The sequence below is a fragment of the Triticum dicoccoides genome, chromosome 1B (assembly GCF_002162155.2).
Source record: "Triticum dicoccoides isolate Atlit2015 ecotype Zavitan chromosome 1B, WEW_v2.0, whole genome shotgun sequence".
Taxonomy (NCBI): Eukaryota; Viridiplantae; Streptophyta; class Magnoliopsida; order Poales; family Poaceae; genus Triticum; species Triticum dicoccoides.
In genome coordinates, this window is record NC_041381.1 from 655978019 (window position 1) to 655987640 (window position 9622).

The window sequence follows — 9622 nt, forward strand, 5'->3', positions numbered from 1 at the left end:
CATCATACGGCATTGTTGCTTGCAGCATGTAGTCATACAAGTTGAAAACTTGCAGGGTCTATTGTTGTTGCTTGCATCACATTTCGCAACATCCGTTGTCACCGTTCGTGGTACTTTATTTGCATCATCTGGTTATCCCCCTCGTAGCACCACAACTATCCCGATGTAACATGATTGACTGAGTTCCTTCAGAAATCATAATGGCATTACTTGCACATTTTGATTTAGAGTTACATTAAATGGATGTAAAGACGACATTTATGTACGGGGATTTAAAAGAAAAACTTTACATGAGACAACCCAAGGGTTTTATCATGGAAGGCAAGGAAGATATGGGAGCACGCCTGAAGAAATCCATTTATGATTAAGACAAGCCTCTAGACAGTGGTATCTAAAGTTTAATAAAACAATTAAAAGTTTTGGATTTAAAGAGAATATTGAGGATAACTGCATCTATGCTAAGTAGACCTAGCCATGGGAAGCCCGGCCCGACGCTGCCCCCGGGCCGGGCTCGGGCCTAGATTTTGAGCCCAAAGGCCGAGCCAGGCCCGTCGTTTTCACGTTTTTCTGAAGGTCGGGCCAGGCCGGCCCGAAGCCCGACGGGCTTTTACATGTTCAGGCCGGGCTCGGGCCCAGAAAACAGGCCCGATGGCCGGGCCGGGCCGGGCCCGGGCCTGGGTTTTTTGCGTCGGGCTTGGCTAGGCCCGGCCCGAGGTTTGGCCAGGTATAATGCTAAGTTTAAAAATGGTAAATATATTTTCATAATCTTGTATGTGGATGATATCTTGTTTGCTAGCAGTGATGTTAGTCTGCTACAAGAAACAAAGAAGTTCTTGTCCTCAAATTTTGATATAACAGATCTTGGTGAAGCATCCTATGTTTTGGGCATAGAAATTCACCGAGAGGAAAAATGGAGTTTTAGGACTATCGCAGAAGGCATATTTAGAAAAGGTTCTTAAAAGTATAATATGCATGCAAGTAAAGCCACACCTGCTCCTATATTCAAGGGTGATAGTTTTGGAAAATTTCAATGTCCCTAGAACCAGTACGAGATCGATCAAATGAAAGCAATACCATATGCTTCGGCTATTGGAAGCTTACGGTATGCCCAAGTGTGCACTTGCCCTGACTTAGCCTTTATCACTGGGGTACTCGGTAGATATAAAGACAATCAATGCATAGAGCACTGGAAGATGGTAAAGAAAGCATTGTGTTATGCGCAAGGCACGAAAGACCTCATGCTAACATACAGGAGATCTGAATCCCTAGAGATAAGAGGGTATCCAGACGCAGATTTTGCGGGAGACAGAGATGAAAGAAAATCCACGTCTGGATACGTGTTCACTCTCGCTGGAGGGCTATTTCGTGGAGAATCTCCAAACAGTCAATAGTTGCATCGTCCACGATGTATGCAGAATTTATAGCCTGTTATGAGGCCACGGGGCAGGCGATATGGTTAAAGAAATTTATACCCGACTTAAAAGTGGTAGATTGCATTCACAAACCACTAAAGATGTATTGTGACAACCAGCCCGCAGTATTCTATGCTCACAACAACAAGTCAAGTAATGCTGCCAAAACAATAGAGATAAGGTATTATGTTGTGAAAGATAAAATTCAGGATCACGCTATAAGTCTCGAGCAGATAAGGACAAAGGATATGCTTGCGGATCCGCTTAGGAAAGGCTTACCACCAATGTGTTCAAGGAACACTTAGCCAGCATGGGTTTAAGGGAAAGCCTATGATTCCTGGATCATGAGAGGCCCAAAAGGAACAAAATTGTTTCAAAATAGAGAGGTATGTTGTAGCTGTCTGATTCTATCGGCAATTGAGTTATGACGATGAAACATGCTCTATGTATTGATGTATGATGAAAGGAGTAAAATAAAAAGTATATGGTTAAAAGTAAAGTTGAGATCTACGGGGAGAATGTTAGGTTGATCTCCTCCCTATCGAGCCCAACAGCTCGATGGGCCCCTGACTCGCGCCCTGATCGGGGGCGCCCAACCTTCTCTAGTTGGTGGTCCCCTGTTGCGCTGCACAATATAAAGAGGTGGGGGGGACGGGGCAACATGAGGTTCGTCACGCAACCACCAACCCCACCAACATCCCCTACCGATCTAGGGTTCACGCAATAGCGACGGGAAGCTCCACCGCCACCACTGTCCACTCTGCCATCACCGACGTAGCCATCCACCATGGCCACCTCAGCTGGTTCATCGACTCAAGGCGAAGATAGGACTACCGGAAATCACTAGCCTACTCCAATACACAGATCTATCAGATAGGTCGGGTCGTTCCAACCTGGAATTTGCAGGAGTAGAGAAACTAGGTTTTGTGTGAGATTAATTATTTAATGTATTGTTTGATGGGGAAGAATCTTTGATTTCAAGAGCTAATCAACCTCCCAAAGAAACAACTGGGCGCACAACGAGATCAACTATTTTTCACCTAAAGCAGAAGACCAAAGATGGGTTGGAGAAATTTGGGAATACTAGAAATTGTTGAACAAGCTATGGAGGTGCAGCGATCAGGTTCGGTGGTCCTGGAAAATTTACTTTTGATGGATGATCGTCTGCTTGTTCTGAAGCCGAGCTTAGATATCAAACATGCGACTGCGATGGGGGGATAGTATCTCTGGTGGATCCGTCGTGAATTTACACAGAATGGTTCACCTCCACCTCCCTCTAGATGGTCTATGTCAGTGATGGCAATCGCAAACAATTTCCAGGAAACAAATCAAAAAACCCGAGAGAACCATATCCAGAGATATCTGAAGCCTGATCCGAAGTTTGTAAAAGTTAATGTCGATGCGGCCTTCTTTGAGAATGAGAGGGTGGGGGCAACAGCCGCAGTAATCCGAGATCATAAAGGTAATTTCTTGGCAGCCCAATGTAAATTCTTATCCCATGCTGCAGAGGTGGTAACCTCTAAAGCTCAAACAATGAGGGATGGACTTGTGTTGGCAAATTCTTTGGGGTTTCCTAGAGTGGAAGCCGAATCAGACTCGACAACGGTGATTGAACAGTGCTCGGGCTAAACCAGATGGTGGGATGCAGCCGCAGTCATCTTCGCGGAATGTGTGGAAGTTTCATCGCTTATTGGGAAGGTTAGCTTCAAGCATTGTGGTCGTGATTCGAACCAAGTAGCTCATGTGCTAGCAAATTATTGTTATTGTAATAAGATTAGTAGGAGTTGGGTTAACGAACCTCCAGACTGTGTTATTCCCAATCTCTTGGATGGTGTAATCCCTTTTTAAGTCGTAATAAAGCTAGCCATGAAGGCCTTCTCTCAAAAAAATGATGGGTTGGAGAGTACGGGTACATACTTGCACATGAATAGCGAGTTTCGTGCAGTCGTCTTCATGGATTGCCGTCGACGAAGATCAAGAAGGACAAGGGGAGTCGAACATGGCGCCTGGCAAGATGTCAATGTCTTCGCCGGAGACGGCGGTGGTTCCATTTCGCGTTGGAGCTCCAATACACTTTGCGCTGTCTGAATAAGTTCTGTTTGCTAATTAAAACTGCACCGAGGTCGTTGTAGTATAGTGGTAAGTATTCCCGCCTGTCACGCGGGTGACCCGGGTTCGATCCCCGTCAACGGCGTTGACTTTGTTTTCTGTTTTTTTTTGGCAAATCATGTTAGGCACCTGCACGCTGCACTACTTACAGCTCGTCAGTACGCAAAACGGACAGATTTTAGCAGATGCAGGAGTTACCGATGGGAGCAACAAAGCCAACCAATATTTGTCCAACACCTCAAATAAGAAAAGCAATATTCGTACATAATTAACATCGTCAGGTTTACTCTTGATGGAAATACTACGATTCAACATTATGGTGGCACATAATAACATTAACAATAAACCATACCATGTACTAGACGAAATACAGCCTGATGAAAAAAAATTCTCTCATACGTATAGATGATGATAAACCACACCGTAGGAATCTAGCACTGGCCGCTGCCAGTATGACATCGACTACATGGCCCGAGCACCTTGAATGCAACACTTGAGGGAACTCGTGTCGCGATTCATCTACCCGCGATCTCCACGGCTCTATGCGCTTCCGCGATAGTTGTATTGCTCATCTGCCAGCACCGGACAATCTTGCTTGAGGCGAGGCATTTGCTGTTAGCACCAAATGCTCTGTCATAGCCGTAGGTCGTGTCCAACGTCAGGCGCTCGAGCGAAGGTGCACTCTCGAGGATGTGAATCGTGAGATCAACCAAGCCGTCGGATGGACAAAAGCCTGTTATCATCACCTGCCTGAGACGTTCGTGCCGACACTCTGGACGTCTTAGATAATTGTCGCCGTCCTCTCCAAGAACATCATGCGAAGCGGAATCATTGCGTACTTGCTTATACATATGTAGCATCAAATATAAATGTCATTGTTCTAACAAGTCATAGCCAAGTCTAATATACAAGATAGAGGCATAAATTGCTTTGAAAGGTATGTATAGCGACTTACACGGAGGACGAAAGAATCCAAGGATGGAGAAGCATCAAGAAAAGAAACTAGAGAGAGAGGATGTAACGACGCTGGGAGAAGGCCGCTATTGACTCCACGAAATCGATTTCCAAGTTCTTGAGGTGGGGGAACTTGGAAGGTAGCATTGGAATGCTGACACTCTAAATAAGGACAGACCACAAGATTAAGCATGTGTTTTTCCAGCATAATTAAAGTGCATATCATCGTGACTATACATACTACTAGAACACATACCTCGGCAAGAGAGTGCATGGTAAGCGTCTCAACATTTCCTGCGATGAATGGAAGTCTGGCGCGAGCATCAGAGAGAAGAATAAATGACAAATATACATCCTTAAGTTGAGAAGAGTTTCTAACAGAGATTTCTATCAAGGTCACACCACCACAAATACGACGAAAAGAACAGAGATTTGGAGCATTGATCTCCACCCGCATCTTCTTGGTTCCTACTATATTTAGGAAATTGAGTTTCTGCAATGTACAAGGTATCCGCAAGCAAATTATCTCACTGCAATAGAAGAATTCAAGCCGTTCCAGGGCTGAGGATTTTGAGAGCAACAACCCTAATCCTTCTTCTGTAATGTTGACATGAGACAGTAGTAAACTTGTCAATCTTCTCAAGAGGCCAAGTGTCGACGTGGGGTTAAACGGGCAAAAAGAGAGGCGAAGAGACTCTATCGAACATGCAGCCGCCTCATCAGACAAAACCGAACACGGGAAGTTGTAGTTTCCGACAATTGACGCACCCATGTACAAGTGGAGTTCTCTTAATTATCACAGACTTAACGCTGATTTGGAGCCATCTGTTTGTAAAACATAATATGTTGGAAACTTGCTCGACACCCTAAACAGGGTGTGGCTCTTTCATTATATAGAGGTACCAAGAGGTACAATTAAATCTGGGAATGTGTTTTGATTAACTGGGGCCAATGGTTTGGTTTTTTGCTCTGGGCTTAATTGGTTCGGGTTGTGACGGGCCCAGATCGTTATCAGTTTGGTTTGGTTTGGGTTTGCATAAAAACAAGTTGGGTATGGCTGGGTGTGGGTCTAAATGGTTTGGTCGCTAACAGTTGCAAATCCTGGTTTAGAACCGGTTCTAGAACTGGGTGTACGCACGCGATGCGACGTGGCCGGTGATACACGTACGTACGCGACGTGACGCTTCTGGACATATACGTATTGGGCTGCTACTGTGGATCAATTAAGCCACTAGCTAGCTTGCTTGTTCCTTGGTTAGCTTTGCACGTACAGCAGATTGATTTGGTTTCAACCCAAAATTAAGAACTAGGTTAAACCCATAGTTTGAAGAGTGGTTTGGTTTTGGTTGAGGTGGACAAAACGTACGGTTTGGTTTGGTTTAGGTTATGCATGATAATTGGAGGTGTGATTTAGTTCTGGTTCAAACTCCGCGTTGACTGGTTATGGTTTAGGTTTGGTTGAGTTGTATAACCATTGCCAGGTTTAGGTACAATACAATGTTACAATGTTAATACACAGACTACACACACACACACACACACACACACACACACACACACACACACAAATATATATATATATATATATATATATATATATATATATACAGTCTAACACCCTCCTTCAATCTTAACTGTGGCTGAAGTACAAAGCAAGTTAAGATTGCGCCTACAGCCTACAAACTGTGGTTGTGGAAGAGGCTTCGTGAAGATGTCAGCAAGTTGATCCTTTGACGGAATGAACTTGATACAAAGTAGCTTCTGTGCAACACGTTCCCTAACAAAATGATAGTCAACCTCAATGTGCTTCGTCCGAGCGTGAAACACTGAATTAGATGAAAGATATGTCGCACCAATGTTATCACACCACAGAATCGGAGGATGAGCTGAAGCAACTCTCAATTCTTGCAACAGAGACTGTACCCATATGATCTCAGCAGTGGCATCAGCCACTGCTTTGTACTCAGCTTCAGTACTACTGCGAGACACTGTGGCCTGCTTTCGAGCATTCCAGGCGATCAAGTTAAAACCCATAAATATCGCATATCCCCCCGTGGATCGCCTGTCATCAGGACTGCCAGCCCAATCTGCATCTGAGAAAGCTGAGAGCTCACACGACGGCGCAGGCTGAAGAAGCAAACCATAGGAAGTAGTAAGACATATGTAACGCAAGATACGTTTCACAGCTGACCAATGAGATGTCCTCGGTGCATGAAGAAACTGACAGACACGGTTGACTGCATAGGATATATCAGGCCTAGTAATAGTGAGGTATTGCAGACCACCAACAAGACTGCGATACTCAGTAGCATCCTCAGGCGAGAGAGAATCTCCATCAAGGGCAGATAACCGATCAGTGGCAGACATCGGAGTAATAGCATGTTTGCACTTCAGCATACCAGCACGACGCAACAAGTCTAAGGAGTACTTCTTCTGTGTAAGAGTCAAACCAGCAGAAGAGCGTGAAACCTCCAGACTAAGGAAAAAATGCAAAGCACCCAAATCCTTGACAGCAAAGTCACCACTGAGTGCAACCACCAGCCGATCAGCAGCAGAATGGGATGAACTGATGAGAATGATATCATCAACATAAACCAGAAGATACATCGTAACCTCAGGACGCTAAAGAAGGAACAACGATGTGTCTGCAGTGGAGGGAGTAAACCCAAGTGCTCGGAGAACGGAGCCAAGACGAGCATGCCATGCACGAGGAGCCTGTTTAAGTCCATATAGCGCCTTAGTCAGACGACAGAGATGACGAGGGCGTGCAGGATCAACAAATCCAGGTGGCTGACGCATAAAAACCTCCTCCTCCAGAATACCATGGAGGAAAGCGTTCTGCACATCAAGCTGGCGTAGAGACCATCCACGAGTGACAGCAAGAGACAACAGCAAGCGAATGGTAGTAGGCTTGATGACTGGACTGAACGTGTCTTCATAATCAAGACCATACCTCTGTTTGAAGCCCTTGGCAACAAGCCGTGCCTTGTAGCGTTCGATGGAACCATCAGCATATCTCTTGACTTTGAAAACCCACTTGGAATTAATAATATTGACACCAGATACTGGAGGAACAAGCTGCCAAGTGTCATTTTTCTGGAGAGCCTGAAACTCCTGTTCCATAGCAGCGCGCCAGTGAGGAATACTCAGTGCAGCCTGGAAGTGTCGAGGCTCAGCAGTGGGATCAGCAGCAGTGTGAGCCATGCACGCGGCGAGCCATGCCACAGTCCTGTCCTTGCGTTCCTTCGGACAGAAAATGCCCGACTGACTCCGTGTACGAGGACGAAGAGGGATCACAGGCCGTGCCGGTGATACCGACGCAACCGATGATGGAGACGAAGCCGCAGCCTCGGGGGAGCTCATACTAGGGCTCCCGAGTGATGACGAGCTAGGCGAGGCCAGCCCACTAGCAACCGAGGCGGGACTGGCTGGGTCCAGGTCCGGGCCGGTTGAAGCAACCGCCGACCGAGGCGAAGATGCCTCCAGGTCAGGCGTGACCCTTCCTGGGTCAGGCGGAGTGCCGGGCGAGGCCAGCGGCACGCCAGGCGAGGCCATCAGGGGCCAGGCGGGGCGCCGGCCAAAGGACTGGGCGAGGCCAGTGGCGGGCCAGGCGCCATCCGGGGGCCAGGCGAGGCGCCGGCCGAGGGACTGGGCGAGGCCAGTGGCGAGCCAGGCGAGGCCACCCGTGGGCCAGGCGAGACCGGCGCCCGCACAACAGCTTCTAGTGGCGGTGAAAAGGCGGGTACGCGGGTCAAACCCGATATGCATGGCACATGCACATCCCGAGCAGGAGTTGCCACGTCGGTGTCCTGGTCATCAAGAAGCTCAAGACGAGCGCCACGTCCAATACCTGCAGCATGATTAGGCAACAACGCAGGGGCATATGCAACATCCACAAATTGATCAGGCAAGGGTATGGACATGTGCACCGGTTGTGAGGAAGTGGTAGAGTTTGTCGGAAGTGCGCGAAAAGGAAACACGTTTTCATCAAACACAACGTCACGAGAGATGTAAACGCGATTAGTAGGAACATGAAGGCATTTGTACCCTTTGTGAAGAGAACTATACCCCAGGAAGACGCACTTCTTAGACCGAAACTCTAACTTCCGCTTGTTATATGGGCGAATGTCACGTCCAATATGCGACCCTATCCAAAAGGAACTCGAAGGTCCCACCAAGGATAGACCCGCATATTGAAACGCTTTTGCAAGGTGGATATCATTACATCAACATTACATAATAGATGAGGATACATACATAAGGCATACAATGCCACACGAATACAACATCACAATACATAAGAGCATCATCCGACTACGGATGAATCACAAACAGAAACTCAAATGACATCCACCCTGCTAGCCCAGGCTGCCGACCTAGAACCTATCCCCTGATCGAAGAAGAAGCAGAAGAAGAACTCAACGCAAGCAAGCATCGCTCTCGCGTCATGATCATCGCATAAACCTGTACCTGCAACTGTTGTTGTAGTAATCTGTGAGCCACGAGGACTCAGCAATCCCATTACCATGGGTATCAAGACTAGCAAAGCTTAATAGGAAAGGAAGGGGTAAAGTGGTGAGGCTGCAGCAGCGACTAAGCATATATGGTGGCTAACGTACGCGAATAAGAGCAAGAAGAGAGCAAGCAGAACGGTCGTCAACTAGTAATGATCAAGAAGTGATCCTGAACTCCTACTTACGTCAAACATAACCCAGAAACTGTGTTCAGTTCCCGGACTCCGCCGAGAAGAAACCATCACGGCTACACACGCGGTTGATGCGTTTTAATTCGGATCTGGTGTCAAGTTGTCTACAACCGGACATTAATAAAATTCCCATCTGCCTATAATCGCAGGCACGACTTTCGAAAGATTATACCCTGCAGGGGTGTCCCAACTTAGCCCATGACAAGCTCTCGTGATCAACGAAGGAATAGACCTTCTCCCAGGAAGACCCGATCAGACTTGGAATCCCGGTTTACAAGACATTTCGACAATGGTAAAACGAGACCAGCAAAGCCTCCCGCTGTGCCGACAAATCCCGATAGGAGCTGCACATATCTCGTTCCCAGGGCACACCGGATGAGCCAGACGTCGGGTTGGCATAGATCCTGGTTGCCCAGGGGGCGCCAGACATCGCTCGGTTCGG